Source organism: Phyllostomus discolor, chromosome 1 (assembly GCF_004126475.2).
Source record: "Phyllostomus discolor isolate MPI-MPIP mPhyDis1 chromosome 1, mPhyDis1.pri.v3, whole genome shotgun sequence".
Classification (NCBI taxonomy): domain Eukaryota; kingdom Metazoa; phylum Chordata; class Mammalia; order Chiroptera; family Phyllostomidae; genus Phyllostomus; species Phyllostomus discolor.
Genome location: NC_040903.2, coordinates 15318224 through 15341885, shown reverse-complemented (window position 1 = coordinate 15341885; position 23662 = coordinate 15318224). Strand labels below are relative to the sequence as shown.

General features: G+C 52.2%; 1 long non-coding RNA gene across 1 annotated transcript; it reads left to right on the top strand.

Moving 5' to 3' along the window:
* Positions 1–6857: 6857 nt before the first annotated feature.
* Positions 6858–9244, top strand: LOC118499184. The gene is made up of 3 exons (XR_004901712.1): positions 6858–6942; positions 8384–8466; positions 9096–9244. It is a non-coding gene; the product is annotated as an uncharacterized LOC118499184 (long non-coding RNA).
* Positions 9245–23662: the final 14418 nt, after the last annotated feature.

The window sequence follows — 23662 nt, the reverse complement described above, 5'->3', positions numbered from 1 at the left end:
TCCCTGTTGTGAGAGAAAAATTCTAGAGACCTGGTGCACAGCAACGTGAAGGTACTTAACACTACTGACTGTACACTTAAAAATGGTTAAGAGGGTAAATGTTCACATTCTTTTTAACAATAAAAGATGGGGGATAGAGGGTTGGGGATCACTGGTGTATAGCAGCTCTCTGCTTTGCTCCTCCCTGCCCCCTTTCCCTTTAGGGGAACAGTAAGACACCATGACCCTGCCCCTAATCCGTGCTCAAGTACCCACCCACTCATGATGCTGGTGGATATTATCGAAGCCCACCTGGCCATTCGCTGTCCCGACCCTCCCCCCACCCCACCCCCCCATCCGTTGCTGCCTTGCTCTGGCGGCCTCTCATCTCCTTCCTCGGGGAGGTCCCTCTGCTTTTTCCAATGGGATGTCTCTGACCCTCTCTTTGCCTGACCGCTCTCCAAGTGGAACACAGATTCCAGTTGTCCTGAACCAGCCCCTGCAGCGGGGGGCCAGTCCCACAGGTCCACACCCCACCCCAGCTCTTAGAAGCCCAGCCTGCGGAACTCTCGGGTCCTCCTTCTTGCGCAGGAAGGGGGGTCAGGCAAGTATAAATCGTTGAGCGCCCAGCACTGGTCACGGCACATGACAGGGACACAGTGAGTGTGAGGGGATGGGGGAGGGGGGATAAAGGAAAACAATTGAGTGGACTCACTCCTCAAGGCCAGGCCTTCCCTGGGCTCTTGGGGAGGGCACGCCATCCTAACCGCAGGCCTCCATCGCTGGGAGTGCCCTAGCGTTAAGGGCAGGGCTCACTGGGCAGCCTCCTCATTTCCTGTCCTCCACGAGGAACCCCAGGGAGTCTGGGCCCCGGGACACCAGCTGCATCCCTGCTCAAAGGCAGGGATAGAACCCACACCTGCAACAGAGTCACCTAGGTGAGGGTATGAACGCTCGCTAACGCCTGCTTTATGCGCTGTGCGGTCACGAGTGACAGCAGGTGACCATGGACAGCCACAGGAGGGATGAACGAATGTCTACCATATATGGTTTCCAATTTCACCCTCCAAATGAGGCATCATTTTCCACATCTCACAGGTAAATAAAGGTTCAGAGGAACTGGTAACATGTCCAAGGTCAGGTAGGTGGTAAATGACGGAGACAGGATCGGGCCCCTTCTAATGCCTGCAGCCTGCCGTCAGGGTTAGGTGACTTAGAGCACAGTCAGTGCTCTAAGTACTCCATAGGTGCTGATTTCCCTTCCCATAAAGACCCCAAGGAAGTGGGATCTGTCTCCTCATCCTCCCTCCCTGCTACAGACAGTTGGTCCCACCCTGAGCTCCTTGGCTTAGGAGCATTTCAGAGCTGGCTCTCTGCACTGGTGCCCTGGATGCTGCCATCCCTGGGTTTATTTTTAGAAAGCACACTTTGCCACCTCACCGGGAAGCCAGGAGATACTATCAGTCAACAAGCTTTCACCTCTTTGGCAAACTGTCAACATGATTAAGGTAGATCTCATTTCTCAGACTCATCAGAGAGCAGACAATACAGGCCTGCTTAAGCCAGCAGGGGGTGGGGAGGGGAAGAACTGGGGGGAGTCCAGTGCCCAGGAATAAATCGAGGTGAATCTGTGCTAGACATAATAATCTCATTCCCTTTTGTTAATTTTTTGGTTTAGGGATAAGTTTATATCCCAGTTCTAGCCAGTGATGTCGAACAATGTACCTTCCAATTTTTTTTTAAAAAGCCTTCATCTGTAGCAGTGTGTTGATTTCCATGGTATAATTACTCCATGGCCAATTTCAAGTTACCAGTGGGACATTACTGAATGGGGAGCTTGGACGAGATGCACAGCTGCACACCGCTTTATAGTAATTCCACCATGCCGATGCAATTAACATTGAGAGCATAAAATAAATAGTGAGTAATGCATTTTGAGCATTTATTACCAATTCCCTGAAAATTTAACAATTGACCCTTGCAAGCCAATAAAAGCCAAGGCTAACATACCACTGGTTCTAGTCAGTTGCTATAGACAGATCATTTGTTTCTCCCCCTCAAATTCATGCGTTGAAATCTAACCCCCAATGCGATTGTCGATGGGGTCTTTGAGGGGTCATTGCATTATGAGAGCAGAGCCCTCGTGAATGGGGCTAGTGACCTTATAAAAGAGACCCCACAGAGCCCCTGCACCTATTTCCCCATGTGAGGACGCAGTGGGAAGACGGCCATCGTGATGACCCAGGAAGCAGGTTCAGAGCAGACGCCAGATCTGTCGGTGCCCTGATCCTGGAGGACTTCTCAGTCTCCAGAACTGTGAGAAGTAAATAGTTGTTGTTTTACCCACCTGGCCAAGGGGTGACAAACTCACTCGTTGTCACCTCATAGTTGCCTTCAAAGGGCCGAATGGAATTTTAGGGCTGTATTAACTGTAACTACTCCTTAACTAGGGGCAAGGAGCTCGGCGCTGCTGCCGGGTAGAAACAAGGTGCCGGGTTGGATAAAACAAGGTGGAGGGCCGGATTTGGCCCACGGGCCTTGTGTTTGCCCCCTGTGCCCTAGCCCATGGTATGTTTGTTACAGCAGCCCAAATGGACTAAGACACCAATGAAATGTAGGAAGTCTGCTCAGGGTTTCTGGGTTTATGGGCCAGTTTTGCTACATTCAATGAGAAATAACCCCAAAACGTAGCAGAGCATCATATACGAAGGCTTTCAAAACATGTTTGATGCATGATTCCCTTATCTATCTATAAAATAAAGTATTTAAACTAGATTGTTTTCAAATTTTAACACAGAGAAACCTCTTCCCCACCCCCCAAGCAGTTTTGTATGGAAGCCCCAAAACAGGAAAGAGATAATAGCAGAGCTGTCAAGTGGAAGGAAGGGGGGCTATGAGACAGTTCCTTGATGTCTTCGTGGAATCCCTTGGGTTCTCCAGAACATGGCTTAGAAACCACTTACTGATTAGCTCCCTTCCAGGACCCAGAATCTGTGATCCTGGGGCCTGCAGTATCAGCCTGTTTTCCATCAGGACTAACGAGGAACTTCAATTAAGCTTGGCCTCACGAGTGCAGGACCTTCATTTCCAGGCTTGCTGTGCCCTTGGTTTTGATCAGCGTCCGTCAGGCTCTCAATTACAAGCACCCTCATGCATCACGCAGGCGCATCCCGCCAGACTCCCCCGGTGTGGGCGGCAGCCAGCACCGCAGCAGCCCGGCGAGGGCCGGCGGGAGCTGGGGGTGGCCTCTCCCACAACCCGAATCACTCGCTCCCTGCCCCACCCGGACAGGCAGCCTCTTCCAGACTGGCCTGTCCCAGCAGTCACGGCGGGGACCGTAGAACAGTCTGGGATGACTGGAGTTTCCCAGTATTTCCAGCTGAACGAAATAAAAGACCCCAGCTAGGCTCCACCTCTGCACTAAAGGTCTGTGGTGTCCTAACGCCAAGCCCCGCCCCAAGGATAAACCACCGCAACAGGGTCTGACCCCCGACTCCCACCATTCCGGGTCCTCAGCCCTGATCTGACGACAGCAGCTCAGCCGGTCAGCAACACCCAGGGGGCCCTTCCCAGATTCCGTGCAGCCAGGGCCTCAGTTCATACCACTAGTTTATACAGCCCACGTTTTTTGCGAGGACAGGAAGGAGCCCCGTGGGCTGGTGGAGGCCCTGGGGAGGCACACACGAACCTTCTCCAGGGACCACAGCAACTGGCTGGGAGGAGCCCCTGGGACAGTAGGTCCAACGTGGCTCATGTTACGAATTGTGTCTCCCTAAAATTCGTGTGTTGACATTCTAATCCCCAGTACTTCAGAACGTGACTGCATTAGGAGACAGGTCCTCCAAAGAGGTGACTAAGTTAAGATGGGGCCTTCGGGTGGGCCCTGACCCAGTACGGTGGGTATCTTCATAAGAGGAGGAAACTGGACGCACAGCGAGATGACCGTGGGAAGAGACAGCAAGAGGGTGACCATCAGCAGGCCTAGGAGAAGCCTCAGAGGAAACCAGCCCCGCCGGCACCTTGACCCTGAACCTGCAGCCTGCAGAACTGTGGAAAACCCATGTGCTGTTGAAGCCCCCTAGTCTGGGATACTTTATTTCGCAGCCCCAGCTGACACCTCCCCTCCCAGAAGGGTGCAGGGCTCAGAAGGCCACCTGAAGTCAAGCCCAGCTGGTCAGGGAAGACGGAACCTCAGGAACCGCCCTCAGGAACCGCCCCCGCCCTTCCACAGCACCCGCAGGGTCAGAAAACACTCACGGAGCCCTCCCACCTGCTCCTCCATCTCGTGCCCCTCAGCTGCCCTGTCTTTCCCTCTAGTTCTGTCCCTCAATTAGAAAACAATCAGGGAGCAAATACACGAGAGACGGGCAGGTGAGAACACTAAGGGAGTTTCGGCTGAAAAATGCCCCGGAGTGGGGCCAGCAGGTCCCAAGGCCTAATTCTGCAGGGGTTTCCCTGGGAGCCTTCCCGGCACAGGGTTGCCAGATCAAGGGCAAGATGCCCCTGAGGTTCACATTTCCGGGGAGCAATGAGTAATGCTTTCGCAGAGCATGTCCTGTGCGATGTCATATTATTTACTGGGTCTGACAGCCGAATCCTGAGTCTGCTCAGGGGGCAGGGCTGGGGCAGGGAAGGAAGGGACTGAGGAAGCGGACTGAGAGGCGAGGAAGCCAGTATGATCCAGAGCAGCCCACACAGGATGGCGGGGCCGGCTCAGAGCAGGCCCGGGGCCGCTTTGGGAAGAAGGAAAGGACTGACTGCGTGTGCGTGTGTGTGTGTCTCTGGCCGGGAGAGACTGCCACCGTCCCTGCTGGCCCCCACTCAGAGTCGAGTCACAGGATCCCGGCTGTGTTTGTTTCTGTTGCTTAAAACAACACGAATGTGTTATCTCACAGTTCTGGGAGCCAGGAGTCTGAAATGTGTCTCCCTGAGCTAAAATCAAGGCGTTAGGGAGACTGAGTTCATGCTGGGCATTTTAGGGGAGACCCCATTTCTTACCTTTTCCACCTCCTTGAGGCCTCCTGTCCTTTTCGTCTTCAAGGAGAGCAGTGCAGCATCTTCAAGTCAGTCTCCTCTCCTCCTGCTCTCCCTGGCCCCTCCTTTCTCTTTCTTGCTCCTTCTTTCTCTCCCTTACCCACCCCTGTCCCTCTGCTTGCACCACCTCAACTCTTTCTCTGACCCTCCTGTGTCCGCCTGTAAGGCCCCTGTGATTACGCTGGTCGTTCCACCTGGGTAATGGTAAAGCACCCACAGGTGCTGGGGATTAGGATGTGGACGTCCTCACGGGCCATTCTGTCCACCGCAGTGCTTCTCCCCTACAACAGCTGCCACCCTGCCAAGGCTGCTGTGAGGGGCACACAGGGTGTGACCAGGCTCCGTGGCTCTGGGGGTTCACGAGGACAGTGCTGGCAATCAAGGTGCTGGGGGCTGGGACTCGGGCACAGACGTGGAAGGCTGATGGGAAAGCGGTGGTCCCGGCAGGACGAATGTACGACGGGCCTGAAGCTAAAACACTGTAACTGTCCACACTCAGGCCTGTCTCTCCTGAACACGCTGCCCAGCCTACCCTGTGGAGACATTTCTGTTACCCTAATGTCGCCTGAAATGCTGCTTTCAACCAGCCTCTACTTGGTTTGGGCGGAGAGAGCACAACGCCCTGTGTCCGGGGTCGCCTCGGGCCCTGCGCCGTCTCCGCCCCAGCTGCACTGGCAGACCCCGGGGACAGAGACTGGTGCGCTAGAGCAGTGACTGTGTTCATCGGTGACAACACACCGCAAACTCAGAGCCTTAAACAACAGAAGTTGATTTGCTTACAGCTCGGGAGGCTGGAAGCCCCAGGTGAGCATGTCTGCAGGGTTGGGTGGCTCCTCCGGAGGGCTGTGAGGAGGGTGTGCTCCAGGCCTCCCCGGGCTCCTGGCGCTTTGCCGCCAGTCGCTGGCATTGGTCCCGTGGCCCATAGATTCACGCCGCATCTCTGCGCGTATCTTCATGTGACCTGGTTTGAACTGATTATGTCTGCAGTGACCCCATCTCCAAACAAGGCCACATTCCGAGGTACAAGGGGGTTATGACTTCACCTATGAATTTGGGGGGTACACAGTTCCACCCGTAACGACAACATAGGGTTTTCAACCGCCTGATTCCACTGCTCTGTGAAACGGGCACAGACAACCGTGCCCATGAAGAAGTGGCCCGTCTCTCTCAGGGTGCTCATAAAATGCACCGCCCCTCCGGTCCTCGGCCCTGTCACCATGCACTTTCACACGTGCGGGTCTCTTCCCTGTCCTCACGGCTCCTGAAGGCAGGTTTCCTTAACCTCACTTTACAGTCCGGACTCGCAGAGTGTGAGGGAGCTGCCCAGAGCCGCGTCTCTCCCGAAGGCCCAGTGCCTCTGTGTCCACTGGAGCCTGCAGACCAGGGACAAGTCAGTAAGGCTCAGGAAGGGGGCTCACCAAGGAATGTCGCCAGTGGGGAAACGAGTCCCCTGTAGGGAATCAAGTAGGTGCTTGAGTCCGGACTCTTGCGTCACATTCTCTGAGTTTGGGGCGAGAGGTGCTGCCAGCCAGGGGACAGGTCACCGCGCATGGGCACGTGGGAAGCGCAAGCCAGCGGGGAGGCCAGCTTCCAGCAACCGAGGAAGCTCCGGCTGTGCCTATAGAAGGACAACACGGTCTCGGGCCACGCTCACGCGTACACAAGGACTTGACATTTGCCATTCAAAGCTCCCAGATACCACTCCACCCTGCCCTTTGAAAGTGTAGGTTCTTACAACTAGATAAACAGGCCAACTCCCCCAGGGATTTCCTGGTACGAAGTAAAAGGAAGTGAAACCTTGCTCTCAAACACCAGCTTGCAGGAGGACGTGGGAAGACTTGAATACAGGTCCGCGCCTCATCCCTGCAGCCTGGTGTGGGTCTCAGGACCACGCAGCACTAACAAACTCTGCAGGTGGTATTTCCGCAGGTGGCTCGTGGGATGCACTTTCAGAATCTGTTCTGGAACTTTCTGTACTGTAGAAGGTTTGACTCCTTGTTTCCCAAGACAAAAACTTATGGGGCAGCCGCTCCTACCCCAGCCCCCTATCTGTGAGCCATTAGGGGGCGACCGAGTCACAGGCTGGACTGAACAAGAGTAAAGGGGTCCAGGCAGGGAAAAGAATTTTCCACAGACTTCATGGGATACATGAAGGAATCGTGGCATTACCAGGGAGAGCTACGCTGGCTAATTTAGCACGTCCTAGCTAATTTGGGGCACACTTCCGTGCGAACAAGCAGGAAGGTGGCGCAGTGTTATGGGGCAGCTGCAAGCAAAACCAGCCGGGTTCGTTTCAGATCCTTCCGCGGGCTAGCTGTGAGTCCTTGGGCAAGTGAACCGCCCCTGTCTGCGCCTCAGTCCTCTTGTCTATGAGACCGGGGGTGGGGGCCGGGAGGCCAGTGTCCACCTCCGAGGGAAGTGAAGAGTAAAGGAGGTCCTTACCCCATCAAAGGCGCTCAAAGGGGTCAGCTAACCTTGTTCACCAGCGAGTCTCGGTTGGAATCATTACTTTAGCTTCTGGCAAGCTCCATGAAGAGGAAAGTGCACGTAGTAGATGCTCAATATATATTTGTTGGCTTCAACGACACGTGTACCCAACCCCACCTGACCACATTGCTTTGTGTTTGTCAGCCTTGCTCTGGCGCTGCTCCTGTCTTCAGCCAGAGGGGCAAAGCACCGGGGGGTGGGAGGGGGCTGGTGCTCTTTCTTGATCTTCCCCAGGGTCCTCCGCCCAGGGTTTGCCCAAGGCAGGTGCCCGTGGCACAGACCAGCCCCCAAGTCACTTAAACAAAAGCCCCTCCCTCATCCTTTAAAAGTGGATTCACCTGGGCTTCATTGCCCATTTTACTGGGAAGGCCATGTTGCTAATTCTTCATTCTGAGGCTCCTTGGCTATGCTCATGCCTTAGTGGTAAACACTTGTGGGCTTCTCCCTCCTTTCTCAGCCGGTGCCCACGTGGTGCACGAGTGGAGGGGTCCAGGCAGCAGCTGCCCAGCTGCCCTGGGGCGCGAGGAGGTCAGGCTGGCAGCCCCACCCCTGGCAGGCACCGCAGAGCACGTTTCCCGGGGCGAGTTTTTCATCTTGTGAAGGGGGTCCTGCTGGCTCACTGGCCTCCGAGCCGGGCAGCGGGCTCTCCGCTCCTGCCCACTGTAATCAGGAAACAGCACGACCAGAGGAAGAACGGCGCTGCTGTCCCGCAGCCCTTGCCGGCCCTGTTCCTTTGTTTCCCTAGGCGGGTGCCCGGCTGCCAGCAAACTTCAAGATCAAAGCCAAAGGTGGGAGGCTCTGCGCATGCCCGCTGCAGAGCAAACAGGGAAATGTGTTTAGGTCTGCCCTTGTCAGCTCTGATCTGTCAATTTCTTATTTTTAGCTGGGCCATGACAAAGTACACTGATTAACTATGAAAATAACCGCTGATACTGAATTTCCTGTGGGAAAGATAATCCCGTTAAGGTGAGCCTGAAACTCGAGCTCCCCGCCCGCTTGTTTTTACAAGGGGAATTTTGAGAAACTCAGGTACCCTGCACAAGGCTGGGTTTTTACCCCAAGGGGGACGCTGGCCCTGCAGTATCTGAACCAAGAATATAAAGGTGCAGGGAGGGAAGTGGAATCTGATTGATTTGGGCTCAAAGAAAAAGAGTAGGGCCTGGAGCCCTGAAATGTAGGACATGTGATGGGAAATCCTTCACAGAATAAAATTACGGTGATGAGAGGGTAACGTGGCCTACAGACGCCAGTCCCATTTCCGATTCGTTGTCCTAATTCTGTGAGGACCCAATAAAGCTGAAAGGGAGTAGCTCAATGGGAGGGACCTCTTGAGGTTGGTGAAGAGGGCCTTTGATACCACGGCTGCCTGTGGAAGATTCCATCATCACTCACCGAGCACCCTTCCCCTGGACGCCAGCGCCTCCCTGTGGGAATCATGTGCTTTCTGCTCCAGAGATAATGAGATGGACTGTGACTTCTTTGGCCAAAATAATTTAGAGGGGCGGGGGGGGGGGGGGGTGGATGTGATAGGGAGCCAGTTGTGAGCCCAGGACGGAAGAGGCGTTAAATGTTTCCAATCACTCCTCACTTTACAGCTGGCCCCAAAAGGATGAGAGACGCATGGAGCAGATTGGGGACCTTACCCCCCACTTAGAACCCAGACCCGCAGAGCCCACCCAGCACAGGGCAGCCGATCCCAATCGACACTTGAGCAGGAAACAAATGCTCAACCTAATGTCACTGAGTTTTGCACGATTTGTTGCACAGCATTACCGTAGTGATAGCTGACCGGTGCACTGCCTCTTCCTCGTTTCCCAGGCCCTCTCTCCACGTGTCTCCCATCCTTTACCTGCTGCCTTCTCCCTGTCAGTGCTTTCACCCCAAAAGGTCTGAGGCCAGCTTCTTACCTCTTAGACCGAATTTCAGTTACGGGCTTTTCCCTTCCAAACATGTGTGCTTTTTCCCAGTCGCGTTGCTGGTAGGGTTTCAGGAATCCGCAAGCGGGTGAGAAAGGCATTTGCAGACCAGGGACATTGTTCTTGGCTCTCCCGACGTCACATTCCTGGCAGCCAAGGGTGAGGCAGACCCCGACATGTAGCTGATTTTTTAGGAAAACTCAACTTTCTGACAGACTGTGAAAGAAGAGCTCAGCAAAAGCTATGCTTCTGTTTCATTCTATCATTTTCTGTGAAAAAGTGGAAGAGGGGGTGAGCAGTTCTAATTGGGGGCATAAGGACTTCTCCTCCTCCCCACCCCTTCCGTAAGGTTTGGCCGAAGCCCCAGTCCCAATAGCAGCATGTGTTCAGGAAGATGATTAATGTTGGCAGAAGGTCCCAGAGAATCTCTCGGGGCCCTTGTGTTTATTAAATATAAAAGCCCATGTTTAAGTATAATGTCAAAGGTATGACAGGCCAACACGATCCAAGACAGGCCGCTGGCTCACCTTCAGTAGCTAGATGTTCTTCAAGTCGTGACTCCTGGGCTCAGAGCCCCTGGAGATTTTCTGAGAAGGCTCCTCCTGCTCACGGAAGGGGCTAATGGAGGCCGACAAGGGCCACCTTTTTCCCTCCATCGTCTGTTCTTAATGGCAGAGGCTGCGGCTTTCACGTGGGGGTCTAGTCCATAGCTGGGTCACATTTATTCTCGGTGGAAGGCAACCACTCCTGACGGTCTGGCCTGGGCCAGAGGCCACGACTGTGTTCTCCCACAGAACCCAGCCTCAGGGGGTTTATTCTTCCCCTCACTAAGGAGCCATTGAGAACCTGCTGGGTGCCAGGCTCAGCGCCGGGACCTGGGGACACGTGGAGTACAGATAGTGCTCAGGTGCCCTGGTTAGCTTCCAGAGGCAGAGAGACAGGCAACAAACAAGTGAACACCTGAGTGCTTTGGCGACAAGGACCACAAAGAAAATAAAACGTGGGGGGGGGGGGTGTGATACATGTGACTGAGAAGAGGTGCGCCACAAGTAGGTAGGGCGGTCGGGGAATGACAGGAATGGAAGCTTCCATGCTGCGGTGGCTGCTCTTCTGGGTGTTCCATGCATATCAGCTCATCTATCCTCACAGCCATCCCACGGGGCGGGCACTGCTGTGGCCCTTACACTGATGGGGAAGCGGAGCCACAGAGGAGGAAAGCAACTTGCCCTGCATCCCGCAGCGGACGGGAGGAAGAGCTGGAAGGCAGGCCCAGGCACTGGCTCCATAGTCCACACTCTTACCTGCTATGCAGACCGCTGCCTCCTGCAGCAGGTCACGTGGGAGCTGAAGCCTGAGTAGTGAGAAGGGGCCAGTCACGTGAAGATCTGGGTACGAGAGTCCCAGCCAAGGGGACGAGAAGATCACTGCAGTCCTCCAGGCCAGAGATGAGGGAGGCGTGGGCCAGAGGGGTCCAGTGAGACCCGATAGCGCTGGGGGCTGCTTTCCCTCTGGGGCGTGATTCCTCTTTCAAGTGGCACGTTTTCTGTTAAACCACAAGCTCCATGGGGGCCAGCACCTCACCTTTATCACTCACCTATGCCCTGATGCCTCGGATGGTGCTTCATTCATAGACATATTTAATAGTTCTTGTAAGGGCTAATGAGTTAGTTAACTTATTAATATGCATTGGACCAGTCTGGTGTTGGCTTGGGTCCCAGATCCTCCACCTGATAATTATTCAACCTCGGGCAAGTTACGAAACCTCTCTGAGCCTCACATCGATTTCCTGTGCGACGGGGATAATGAGACAACCACAGGGTTGAGTGTGGAAAGAATTCAATGAGATATCTTTTTGTAAAAAAGTAAGGTTGTGCCTTGGTGGGTGTGGCTCCGTGGACTGAGGTCTGCAAACCAAAGGGTCACCGGTTCGATTCCCAGTCAGGGCACATGCATGGTTGCAGGCCAGGTCCCCAGCACGCAACTAGTCAATGTTTCTCTCCCTCTCTTTCTCCCTCCCTTCTCCTATCTCTAAAATTAAATAAATAAAATCTTTTTTTAAAAAAAGGTAAGGTCGCCATAGCCTAGGTCCCACAGAAATGTTGGTGTCTGACTCCTCTCCCCACTACGTATTGTACAAACCACAGTTGTCCCAGTGACATGAACCCGTTGTAGAACCTAGAGATCAGCGGCACTCTGTGCCCTCGTTCCTCGAGGTGTCATCTAGGGACCAGCCCAATGGTATTGCATGGGAGCTGCTTAGAAATAAAGGAACTCAGACTCCACTCCACTGAGCCAGAATTTCTGTAGAGGGGTCCTGGTGATTTAAAAAGCTCAGCCACCTTCAGTGGCTCCCATCCTCGAAGAGAGAGTTAAGGTAGGCTGAGCCCGCTCCAGGTCGGGGCACCATCTATTGTAGACTGTTCCAGATGCATGGACCCCGACCCTACCTCTGGTGCTTATGGCCTTGGCCTCTGCACACCCCTGTGAACCTGTTTTCCAGCTGCCGTGGCTTGGACACCTGCCACTAGCTGCGCCCCCAGTGCAGCTGGCCAGCCCCTGGTGAACTGGCCAGCCCCCTAGGTGTCCATGCTGGACCAGGCAGCTGAGCATGGGAGGGTCCAGTAGCATCACACACAGCAGGATGCCGAGCCTGGCTGGCTGGAGGAGCAGCATCACAGTTCCCAGGAAAGGCGTCTTCTCTCCTTGGCCGTCCTCCTACCTCACCTGCCGGACCGAGACAGCGTGAGGGAGCAGGATTCTGACTGACTGTGGGAGGCGGCCTCATTTCTGAACCGTCACCCACGCAAACAAACCCCAGAATAGAAGCCCGGGAGGGGACAGATTCTGACCGGCCTATCCCACACATTCTGGGTCTGTCTGTGCTCGTGGCTCATTAATCAGCTCTAAGCCCAAGTGTCACGAAACTTTATTTTTTCACTTCTAAGATATAATCAGACCTTCCAGAAATGAATTTTTCTCCTTGGCGTAGAACTCACTTGAGTGAGTTGTGGAGCCCGCTTTTCCTTCTTGCACTCATTTGAGGTTGCCAGGCAAGCTGAAAGAGGAATGCCTCGCCTCGGCACCTGTAACACCTTTGTTTTGCAGCTCAGTGCACCTGCCTTTAGGTGGGATGAGGACCAAAGCACACCCTCGTAAGAGCGGGGACCCTGTCTGCCATGGCCTCAACTGCCCCACCAGGCACAAAGCTGGCGTTCGGTGTATGTGTCTCAATAAATGCCGTAAAGCAGAAAGATGGAAATGACTCTCCAAAGACGCTCATAAAGTGAGGGCTGGAGGCCACCTACAGTTCATGTTTTTTTTCTCCGGAGCTGCTAGCCTGCCAGCCTTTGGCTGGCTGTCCTGCCCTGTCATTCAAACTGTTCCCCAGGCCAAGCTCAAACTTGCTGCCCTCTCCTGGCCAGCACTTAGCATTAACTTTACCTCCATTGATTTAAATGTTAACTTAGCCCAGGTGAGGCTTAAAACACTTATGGGTAAAGGATGGCTTTTCCCTCCCATAGGGAAGATTTGTAGAAGAGAATTTTCCTAAGAGGTTGTACCCACTGCCACGAAAGAAAAACAAGGGCCTAGACGGTGTGCCCCTGACATGTGTGTTTTCTCTCGCATGACGGTGGGGAAACAGTGTATCATGGTCATTTCCTCTCAGCGGAGACCCTGTCCCAGGGACCTGCCCGTGTGTGGGTCATTGCCGTGGGGAAGCAGAGCGCGCCCCGCCCCCTCGTCTGCCCGGAGCAGGAGAGAACCTGGCGGCACAGATGAAGAGGGGCGTGGCTGGGGCTTCCAGCGGGTGAGCAGACAGAGCACCCCGGCTTTCCTTTCCAGACGCCCGAGACAGCGCCCGCGTCTTCCGGTCGTCTCGTCTTAGAAATCACGGTTTCTGAGATCGGTGCATAGTCTGTCTCACACGTTAACCTCCCCAGTGCTCCTCGCAGGGCCTGGCAGGCAGCACGCACTCAGTAGGTGCGTCGCGTCGATATGCGATGCGTTCAGTGGGAGCTTCTGTTGCAAGGAGAACATTTCTAGTTTACGCCAGAAGAAAATGCCTCGCCCTAGCAATGGGAGAACTGGGAACCCGATTGGGGTTCCCACCCCGTGGACCTGCGGCTCCTATGACGAACCCAGAATTCCCCGCGCTCTCCGTGCGGGAGCTCGGGCTTCCCCTGCATTTGTTCCATTCTCGGGTAAGGGGGCGGCAGCAGTCCAGCCTCCACCCAACCCCCCAAGTTCACACGGATCGGAGAGGAGAACGCCAGGCTGTCGCCTGGTTCCTGGGAATCACTCTGGTTGGACCAGCTCACCGCACCTCGCCAACCCCGAGCCAATCTCCGTAGGTGGGAAAAGGCAGTGTTCTGATTGGCTTATATCTGGGTCGCGTGCTCTGCCCCAAATCTCTGAAATACTTTCCCACACTGACCGCGAGGGTGAGCAGAGGAGGGGAGACCTCTAAAAATCTCTTCTGCTATTGACGAGAAGCAGGGAGGATGATGGGGAGAAAACACAAATGGCCTGTGCCGTCGGGCTCAGGGAGGTGTGACCACGGCAACGAAGGCAAAGGTTTATGCAGGGCTGACGTCTACTGGGTGCCGCCCTAAGCCCTTTGCGAGTGTTCGCGCAGCCCGGGGGACAAGCCTGCGGACGGCTCTCATTCTTAGCCCTCCCTTGGCAGACGAGGAGGCACAGAGGGGTCAGCTACCTGGCCCAGGTTCACACAGCCCCAAAATGACAGCACCAGGAATCAGACCCAGGCCTCCAACTGCAAAGTCCGTTCTGTATTGTAAGTCCGTACACTTAAGCACAGCATATGTGAAAACTGCTGCGAAAGCCCAGAAAGGGGGGGCCCGTTAGGGGGCGGCATGGCGGCTGACACCCCATGCTAAGCAGAACCCTGACACGTAGTAGGTGTTCCGTGACTTTTCACCTACATGCATTTAATAATTCTTCAGACTGCAAGCCACTTGATTTCTAGGAAAACACTTTGTACCACGTCTGTGTCCTTCCAGGCTGGAGGTTCGGAGTGAGTTCTGCCATTTTTACTTTTAGGAGGAAATGATAAGTGAGTGCATTTGGAAGAAGTACCCTCTCCTCACCTCTTTCATGCACCTCAGGTTTTCACTCTGGGCAGTAATTCTAGAAACTTCTCTGGGTGATCTTGGTAACGTGTCCCAGATCTGCTCTTCTGAGAAAGCTTTCTTCAGAGGCAGCATCTGCGCCCCCTGCCAATGGCAGGCGGGGCTGCCAGGTCCCACGGGCGCAGGCTGGCAGGCCTCTGCAGGCACCTGCTGGCGGAGTGCAGGTGAGCATCCGGATTTTGAGGGGTGTGGGACAGGGAAAGCCGCTGGTCTGGACTGAGGCCCTCCCCTGGCCAGGGTGTCTGCTGGGCACCAGGTGGGCGTTTCCCAAGCTTGAAATGAGCCGCTCTGCTGGGTGAGGCGTCTCCTCTAAGTTCTGTGCTTGGGTCTGGGCTGGACCCAGGAGTGAGAATGATGCACACAGCATTCACTCACTCACTCACTCGCCCATTCCTTTACCTGTCATTTCACTGACACTTCCTTGAGCAATTACCAAGTGCTAGTCACTCTTTCAGGGGCTTGCTACGTGAAGAGACAAAGATTCTCCCTACCCACCCCCTCCTTCCCCATACCTTTGTGGCAATAAGACACCTGCTCATTCTCCTATGGAGCTGAGACTCTCTTGGGAAATAGGCATTACCCACATAATCTCCCAGAGGGACAGGAAGCTGGGAGAGGGAGGGCTGGCCGTGGGTGTGAGGGTGACAGGGAACAGCTCCCAGACCGAGCTGGGCAGAGTAAGGGGTCAAGGTGAAATGTGTTGAGGGAGAAGGCATTCAGGCCGAAGGAAGAGAGGGACAAAGGTGCCACAGGGAGATTGACAGAGGCGGGGTGGGCGGTACAGAGGCGGGGAGGGGGTGAAGAGATGAGGCTGGACCAAGAGGCAGGACCCTGAAGCATTTTATTTAGTTTGCTGGGAATTTTGTCTTTTACGCGAGGACACTACAACCCAGTTATGGCGAATGGGTTAAGGGAAAAGAGATGTGACCCCACTTCTATTTTAGACGGTCTGAAAAACCAGAGTGGACAAGGAGGGAATCGTGAAGAGGCCAGTGGAGAAGTCCACACAAGAGATGATGAAGGTTTGGACGGGAGAAGGGGCCTTGGGAAAGGGCAGCCACGGATAGAGTCGAGAAAGGTTCCAGACACGAAAACAAGACTATGGGACCTGAGCAGACTCAGAAATGGGTTAGAACTCACCCCCATTCCACTCGGGACAATTTTAAGGCTTCATAAGCCCTAGGCACTGGTTTTTCTTGGAGACTGCTCCCCCATTCATACAAAATATCCACATCCCACATTAAACATGGCATCATGGTAGAGAAAAAAAATTTTTTTGAAAAGATTTTCATGATTTTGCCTTTCAAATTATTTAGCTACAGGTGTATCTACTACACGTAATTGGCCAATGGTCACAGTTTCCTGGCAATCACCAGGCATACCAAAAATTCTAGCCACAGGAGAAAATCTAACCTATGAGGTGGTTCCAAGCATGGCCTGTGGCTGAATCGCTCCGGTCTCTGCCTCGGCCCTCACGTGGCCTGATCTTCTCCCTCGAGTCTCTTACAAGGACACTTGCCATTGGATCTTGATCCCACCTGGATAACTCAGGATGATTTATCTGGAGATCCTTAACTTGAATCACATCTACAAAGGCCCTTTTCCAAGAAAAGTCAGTCACATCATCTCAGGACTAGCATGCGGATATACTTTTGGGGGGGCCACGACTCAAGCCATTACCTACGGGTAGACCACAACGTGTTTATTCTTCAGTCAGTTGAAGAACATTTCCATTGTTTCTAGTTTGTGGACATTATAAATCAGCTGCGTGAAACGCCCACAGGACCTTGCACAGGCCTCCGCTTCCGTCTCCCCAGGCTGTGGAACTGGAGGCCACTCCTTGGCAACATTCTAGGTCCTTCAAGAAATGGAAGCGGCCCACCCCTCTCTGTCTGTCTCTGAGTGGCTGGGCCCGGGACCTCTGTTCCCCCCCTCCCCCTACGTCTGCTCTGCCCCTGCTTTAGGCTAGCCCAGGTCTGGTCACCCTGCCCTGTGGCTGCTGCTGCCTCCTCCCGGCCTGACACCCCTGCACTGGGAGAGTTGAAGAAGTGCCTGGGCAGGGAGTGGCTACCAAATCTCGTTTCCTGAGGCCTGCTGCCAGGATCAGATGGGGCAGTTTCTGTCACAGGCCCTGGCTCCTGAGTCCACGATGGCCTCGGGAAGCCACAGATTGATGGGTCTGCTGGGGTGCATGCCCCTGCCAGCCCGCTCTGGGATCACAGCCGGGCTGGCCCAGGCAGCCTGGTGGGAGACCTGCTGAGATGCAATTTGATAATCAACCTGTAATCTGGTTATCTCAAAAAAGGAAGGAACAATCCATTATTGCTAATTCCCACGCCCTCCCCTGCGCTGAGCCTGGCTTGCATTTGGCTACACATGTTGTCCCGCTGGTTCGAAAGTCTTCAGTTTAATGTCAACATTTGCTTTTGAATCTTTTTTTTTTTCATTATTTACTTCTGCTTGTCCTTGCCAGGTGTGAGAACAGCCAGACACTGGGGCCCGTCGCTCTGGCTGATTGCAACTGTGAGATCCTGCCACCTGTGTGACCCTCCCACCCCGGCTTATCTCATGGGACCAGGACACCTTCAAACTCCCGGGATGAAAGGGCCAATGATGTCATTTAGAAACGCGGCTGGCTGTGGACCTCACCTGTTCCCCAGGGAAGGCTGCTCCCCACCCTGCCGGTGAGACGGCTCCCACTGCTGACCAGTGAGCCCTGATCCAGCCTCCACCTCCTGGTCCCCCGACTCACAGGCTCTTCGGGTTCTATGCCCTTGACCTTGGCTGCATTACCAGCACTACTTCAGCCTGTCGCTGCTGTGCAGAGCATAGGAGTATGGGGGAGGGGCGGGGATGGGGGTTGTCTGTAATATTTCAGGGGATCTCTCCCTTTATACTGCTTCTCTGCTCACCTTGCGTAGACAGTCCCACCCCCTAGAAGGAACCTGCGTGGTTTCACTTGGGTCTAAAACCCCAGGGAAAGGGAAGAGCCCACGGCCTTCCCAGAGGCAGGCCAGTGGGAGGGACAGCAAGTTCCACTGCAGGCGGCACTCATGTAGGGTTTGGTGATAATTTAGTCTGAATTTGTAAGGGAACTCAATTACAAATGAGGGTTTTGGGTCCCCCCCCACCCCCAAACCAAACCAGTTTAAAAACTTAGGAGCCATTCAGTGCCCCTCGCATTTCTGGGTATAGCGATGCTGTCTTGGACGCTGGAAGGCCCTGGGTTTGGCTCACCGTGACCACGGCAGCTCATGAGCACTGCAGCTTCCTGACAGGCCGCATTGTCAGCTTGTAACGAGAACCTGACTCGCCCACCTGTGGTTTGGTATGTAAGGCTTTCTCAAGTGTAAAGAGAAATTTTAATTCTGTGCTTAAAAACCAGGGAGGTTAACTCTAGAACCATTACTCCCGAGTTCATAGTGACTTGGAAATGATGGTTTATGGACTGAAGCAGCACTTGTTTTGTCTATTACTGCTGTTTGGGCACACACGAGGCCCTCGCTACTCAGAGTGGGGTCTCTCGACCCACGGCACTGTGTCACCTGGGAGCTTTTGGAGATGCAGGGCGTGGAGCCCGCAGCTGCAGACAGCTTGCCCGGGATCCTGCACACACGGGTCTCAGAAGTGCTCTTTAAGGCCGGGACTCCCCAGGGCTCAGCCTGGGACCTCTCTTCTACCTTTCCGCCTTCCCCGGCGAGCCGATTTGGCTCACGGGTTTCACCACCACCTGTATGTGACCGATTCCCTGCAGGTTCCCCGTGAGCTCGAGACCTGGTCTGCTTACTGGACATTTTAACTTGAAGCCTAATACGTATCTAAAGCTCTTGATTTCTTCCCCATCCCCGACTTGCTCCTCTCCCCATTTCATCCCCACCTTGTTTCCCTGGTCTTGGCCGACGGCACCTCATCCGTGTAGCTGGATGCCAGGTGCCCAGAGGCCTGCCTGCATCAAACCACGTGCTGAGCTGCACCAGGCCCTACAGAGCCCCCACCTGCCCTCGGCCTCGCTCCCCCATCCCTGCCTGCAGACGGGCTGGCTCTTCTCTGAGGGGCCCTGTCCAGACACCCACAGGCCTCTCCTAAGCAAGCAGGGCCCTCCTGGCACTGGGATATTTCTAAGCATAATTCAGGCTTCCCTTCAATTCTGCGTGTTTCTGCACTTCTTACAAAATCCCACTCCCTTAAGTTAACCAGTGTTGGTTTCTGATTTTTAGAACTCCAGTAACAGCTATTATATTGAAGGTGTACATTTCCAAATCTTTGAAGTATTAAAAGCAAAACTACCCTATGCCTGTTTTCTGGAACAAATAAGCGAAAAGCAGGCCTGAGAACTAAGCTCATGCCGATCCTGGAAGACCTGGAAGACCCGAGCCACATGAACCCTGACAGACAGAGGGCAGCCCCGACACAGCTGTCCAGGCCTCGGCTGCACTGGGCAGGCCCTTGGCCCCGCAGCAGAGGGCTTTCAGTTTGGGCTCCCTCCCGGCAACGCTGCGTCACCCCCACCGCCCCGAAATACGAGGGAGACCAGCGAGTACTGGCGGGCTGCAGAATCAGCCACCTAGATGATCTATTAACAGCACAGCGGCGTCCAGGACCTGGGCACCGCCCCAGGTAGGGCCATTATTTCATACTCCGGTCTCTCTAAAGGCAGCATATGTGGTCCAGAAACATACCTCGGTAGACTAGGCTACGAGTAAGAAATTAAGATCCATTATCTTCATCTGGAAAATGAAAAAATGTCTGAAGTGTCCAGGGTGGTTCTCTCAAACACCTGGCATCTGGATAGCACTTTCAAGTTAACAGAAGGGGATTAAAAACAGGGACTACATGCATTGTGCTGGGGAGAACCTGACATACACCCAAATTTCATATTGGGTTGGCCAAAAACTTCATTTGGTTTTTCCTGTAAAATAAGAAGACACGTTTTTCATTTTCACCAGTAACTTTATTGACTTGGGTATTTTGAGTACGTCAGCTGTCTCCTGAGGGGTCTAATGCCGGTTGTTTTCAGTTACTGTCTCGACTGGATCCTTACCAACTTCCACTGGTCTCCCCGCCGCGGAGCACCGTCCAGGGAGAAATCTCCAGCATGAAACACTGCAAACCACTTGTGACGTGCTCCACCAGTCACAGCACCTTCTCCACACACTGCACAATCCTTTGTGTTTCAGTTGCATTTTTACCTTTTTTGAAATAACGCGTAATATGCAGAAAATGCTGCGTATTTTCTTCCATGTTCTTCCATCCTCAGTTAACATGGCCACACAAAAATCCACCAATTTTGTTTTAAAATGCACGCTGATATGACAGCTGTCACAATATGATCTAACAAAACTGTTTCGGATGAAGTTGAAGACAACTAAGCACTACTAGAGCCATCGAATGGAAAAAACCCAAACTTTTTGGCCAACCCAATACTTAACGTTTAATATTTTTTCCACAGAAGAGCATATTTAAAGTGCCACTCCCCACAAAAAACACCCTATAAATTCCAACAGTTACAAAAGAACCTACCTGTCCAGCGTGTTTCTCTCAGTGAAGCCCGCCCTTTTCTGTCGTAGGGAACACTCGCCTGCCTGTCCCAGAAACCGAGATGAGTCACACACAATCCGACACGTGGGACTCAGCACCTTCCACTAAACCACTCAACACCCAGGTGCCAGGCACACAGCCAGCCCGGCCTCAGCACACAGCCAGGCGAGTGGCTGTCCAGCGGCGCAGGTCCTGACGGGGCCTGCGGCACCCAGTTGTGTACCCTTGGCCTTAAGCTACAGGATCTGACTTCTGGGTCAAGATGGATCGTGTCATTTGTACCTTACACACGTCAGCTCGGTCTGTCTCTTTCCGTGTTTTCTAGCACTAAACATTTTTTAGGGTTTCTACTTAGTGTCCCTTTCTAAGTACTTAAAATTATGTTGATAAAAATAAAATTGTCTTTTATTATTTTACTTTTATTATTTTATCTATTTTTAAACATGAGAAGATGGCCTTCTGTGGTCACTCAGCACTAGAATCTTACGTAGCTTGCCCTCTCCATCCTGGAACGGATGACCATCTAGGGGTCCAAGGACACACTGTGCGCACACAGGGTCTCTTCCTAAGGCCACTTCAACAGTGGTCACGTACTGTGTCCTGCACGTGTACAGGCTTGTCATCCTCCTCTAAATCCTAAGCCATGTAACCACTATCAACCTTAGCCTGTAAAGGCCTCACCATTCAAAATCCAAATAAATTGTTCCTTATTTATTGAACAAATACTATTTTTAGAGCAAGATGCTGGGTAGAGCTAGATAACTTTAATGCTTTTTTCTTTGGGGGGAGGTCAGCTAAGAAATAAACGACGATTTAAAAAATACGTACCTCCTCCCTTTCACTGTTTCCCTGTTCCACAGAGTGGGCGGTCCCTCTTCCAGCAGGAGCCCCGTCGAAAAGCACAGACTGCTAGCTGCACGTTCTTCAGCGCACCTGACTGAACGACAGCCTCGCACTGAACACGCTGCTTACTATGAAGTAACATCCTCCGATTTTGCTGAGAGTACCCCACGGTGTTCCTGAGTGGGGGAGACAGGCCCCCCCAGTGACAAAGCCCGTTCCGCATTCAGGAGGGAGGGGCAGGGCCTGCTGAAGGCAGCGTGCGGTCGAGACCTGGGAAGGAAACTGGCGCAGCTATCGCCTGGACACCTCAACCGTAAGTACACCGTAAGTACACGAACTGTACTATGGAACTTAATGTTACCTTCAGGAAGTGTTCTGAAATCAACGGTGATAGTACATGCATCAGGCACATCCGACAGAGGACTTTTACAATGGTTTACATTTCCTTTTTATTTATTCCTCGAAACTGCCCGTGTTGCAGGTTTCTCACGGGTGGGATATGGAACCGAGCAGATTCTTTTGTTTTCTACAAAATTATGGTATAAACTTGCTCAATTTTCTATCTTATTGCTAACAAACCTTACAGGCGCACAGTTTGTAAAATAAACCCCTTAAGGACTGAATGTGTAGAGCATGCTGCAAGGTACAAGAAATAAGCTAAAATGAGCATATAAACCTACATTTGGACCAACACAGTACTGAATGCCGGGAAACATTGATCACAACACGGGGAAAATTAATAAAAGGAGATACAGTTCAGTCCTGAAAGGGTTAAATAGAAACCCTAATATATTATTGTTTCTAACCATTCAGCCCACGTTACAGTGCTTGAAAACAGAGTCAAAAGTCTGGCAAAGAAAATTACACACATTTGTTCAGTACTCATCAGAAACAGCTGCTTTTGAAATCAAAAGTAAGTAACCTGGTGAATAATTGAATAGCATTTTGTTTCAAAAAGGGATGCCCCCTCCCCCCAGGGATTATTTGGTTAAATATGACCAGTTCGTTTAGTTCTCAAAAACCGTATCGGGCACTGGAAATTTTCTGCGAGGGCACAGATGGTACCAGTTTCATAAGAAGAATAGATAAAAAAAAAAAACAAAAAAAAAACCCCCCCCCAAAAACCCAACCAGTGGCGATCACAAACCAGTCTGTGCAGTAAGAGTGACGAAGATTTCACTGATTCCTATACAGAGGAGGATGCCTTCAGTTGCCACAGTGTAAGAAGAGTCAGCAGCAGGGTAAACAGCACACTAGTGTTCAACTCTGAAGTCACTCAGAGCAAAAGGGCAGTTCACGTTGCGAGCCCTCGGCTGGCCTCCCTGGTCTGTGCGCCCCACTCAGCGGGACTACCGCCACCACACTGGACCACAGACTCGCACGTCTTTGCGTATCTTTAGAGACTGCACAGACCCATGACAGTGTAGGACACGCTTCTAAATCAGAATTTAAAAGAAAAAGAACTGCTCAAATGTACTGTACTTTAAACTGAAGTGGTTACCACTGTAAGAGAGTCTTTGTGAGGGGAAATGACCGTATCTCTAACAATGCCCCCGTGGGGAGAGGGTGTTGCAGGTAGGGCGTCTGCTATAAACACAGGAAAAGGCTCCTATAAATTATACACTAAAAGTGATTTACAAATCCATGAAGAAGATTTTTTAAGCAGCTGACAAAAGAACCAGTAACAGTAACCTACAACCGACAAATCATTTCAGTCTTTAGTTTGTGGTGTGTAGAATGACCCCCCCCAAAAAATAGTGGGGGGAAATGCCTATATAAGTACATTCTTGGATTTTCCAGAAAAACAATCAGGAGGAGTTTACAGTCTAATATTTCAATTATCTTATTACAAGAAACAAAGAGCCAAAATAAGATACTATTTAAATAATAAAAAGCAGTTCATTTTAATAAAGCCATAAACTTGAAAAATTATTTTGTGCTGCAAAGCTGGATAAGAAATAGTTTGTTCTTCAAAAGCATCTCATCTGTTATCAGTTGATTTAATATAGTTTTATAACTGAACACCAAACCTGGGAAGTGGAGGAGACCTGGGACCCATGGCAAATACAGCAGCACTGGAGACATTTCCAACTCTGAACAGAAAGCACTGTGTCAAGGCTGCCTGCATGACTCAACAGAGAGAATAAATACTACTCAAAAAATAAGCAAGTTTATAAGAAAAAGCCGGTAAACAGTTAAAACAAAGAAAGATAAGGCCACAATGAATTCTGCCCTTGATCACTGGAACAGGTTTAAAGTGTGAGGCAGGATTAGCTTACAAGAGAGAAGCTAGTGACTGGAGCAGATTTGGAGAGAAGGCTATATATAGTATAATGCAGCCTGTGAGCACTTAAAAGGCTTGCACTAAGAGGAAACCACAGTAACTTTGATTTAATCACTAACATGTTTTACAAATGACTTCCCCCCTGAAAACCGAGGAAAAACGCTTTTAAGATGTTAGGAATTGTATTTACAATGACAGTCTGAGCAAAAGATGAGTGGTGAAGACTGCACAGCTGAAAAAAAATGCTGCTAACAATGATGTTGAAAAAGCCTACTGATGGAAATTTTCAAAATAGCCCAGGACAACAGAAAGACAATGTTCTGCATGGAAATGCTGTGTAGGAACTTAGTATTGCATTCATAAGGTACTTGTGGCTCCTGTTTTATGGGACAGTGAAAATCTTACCACGATCTAGAGGTAGTTTTTCCTCT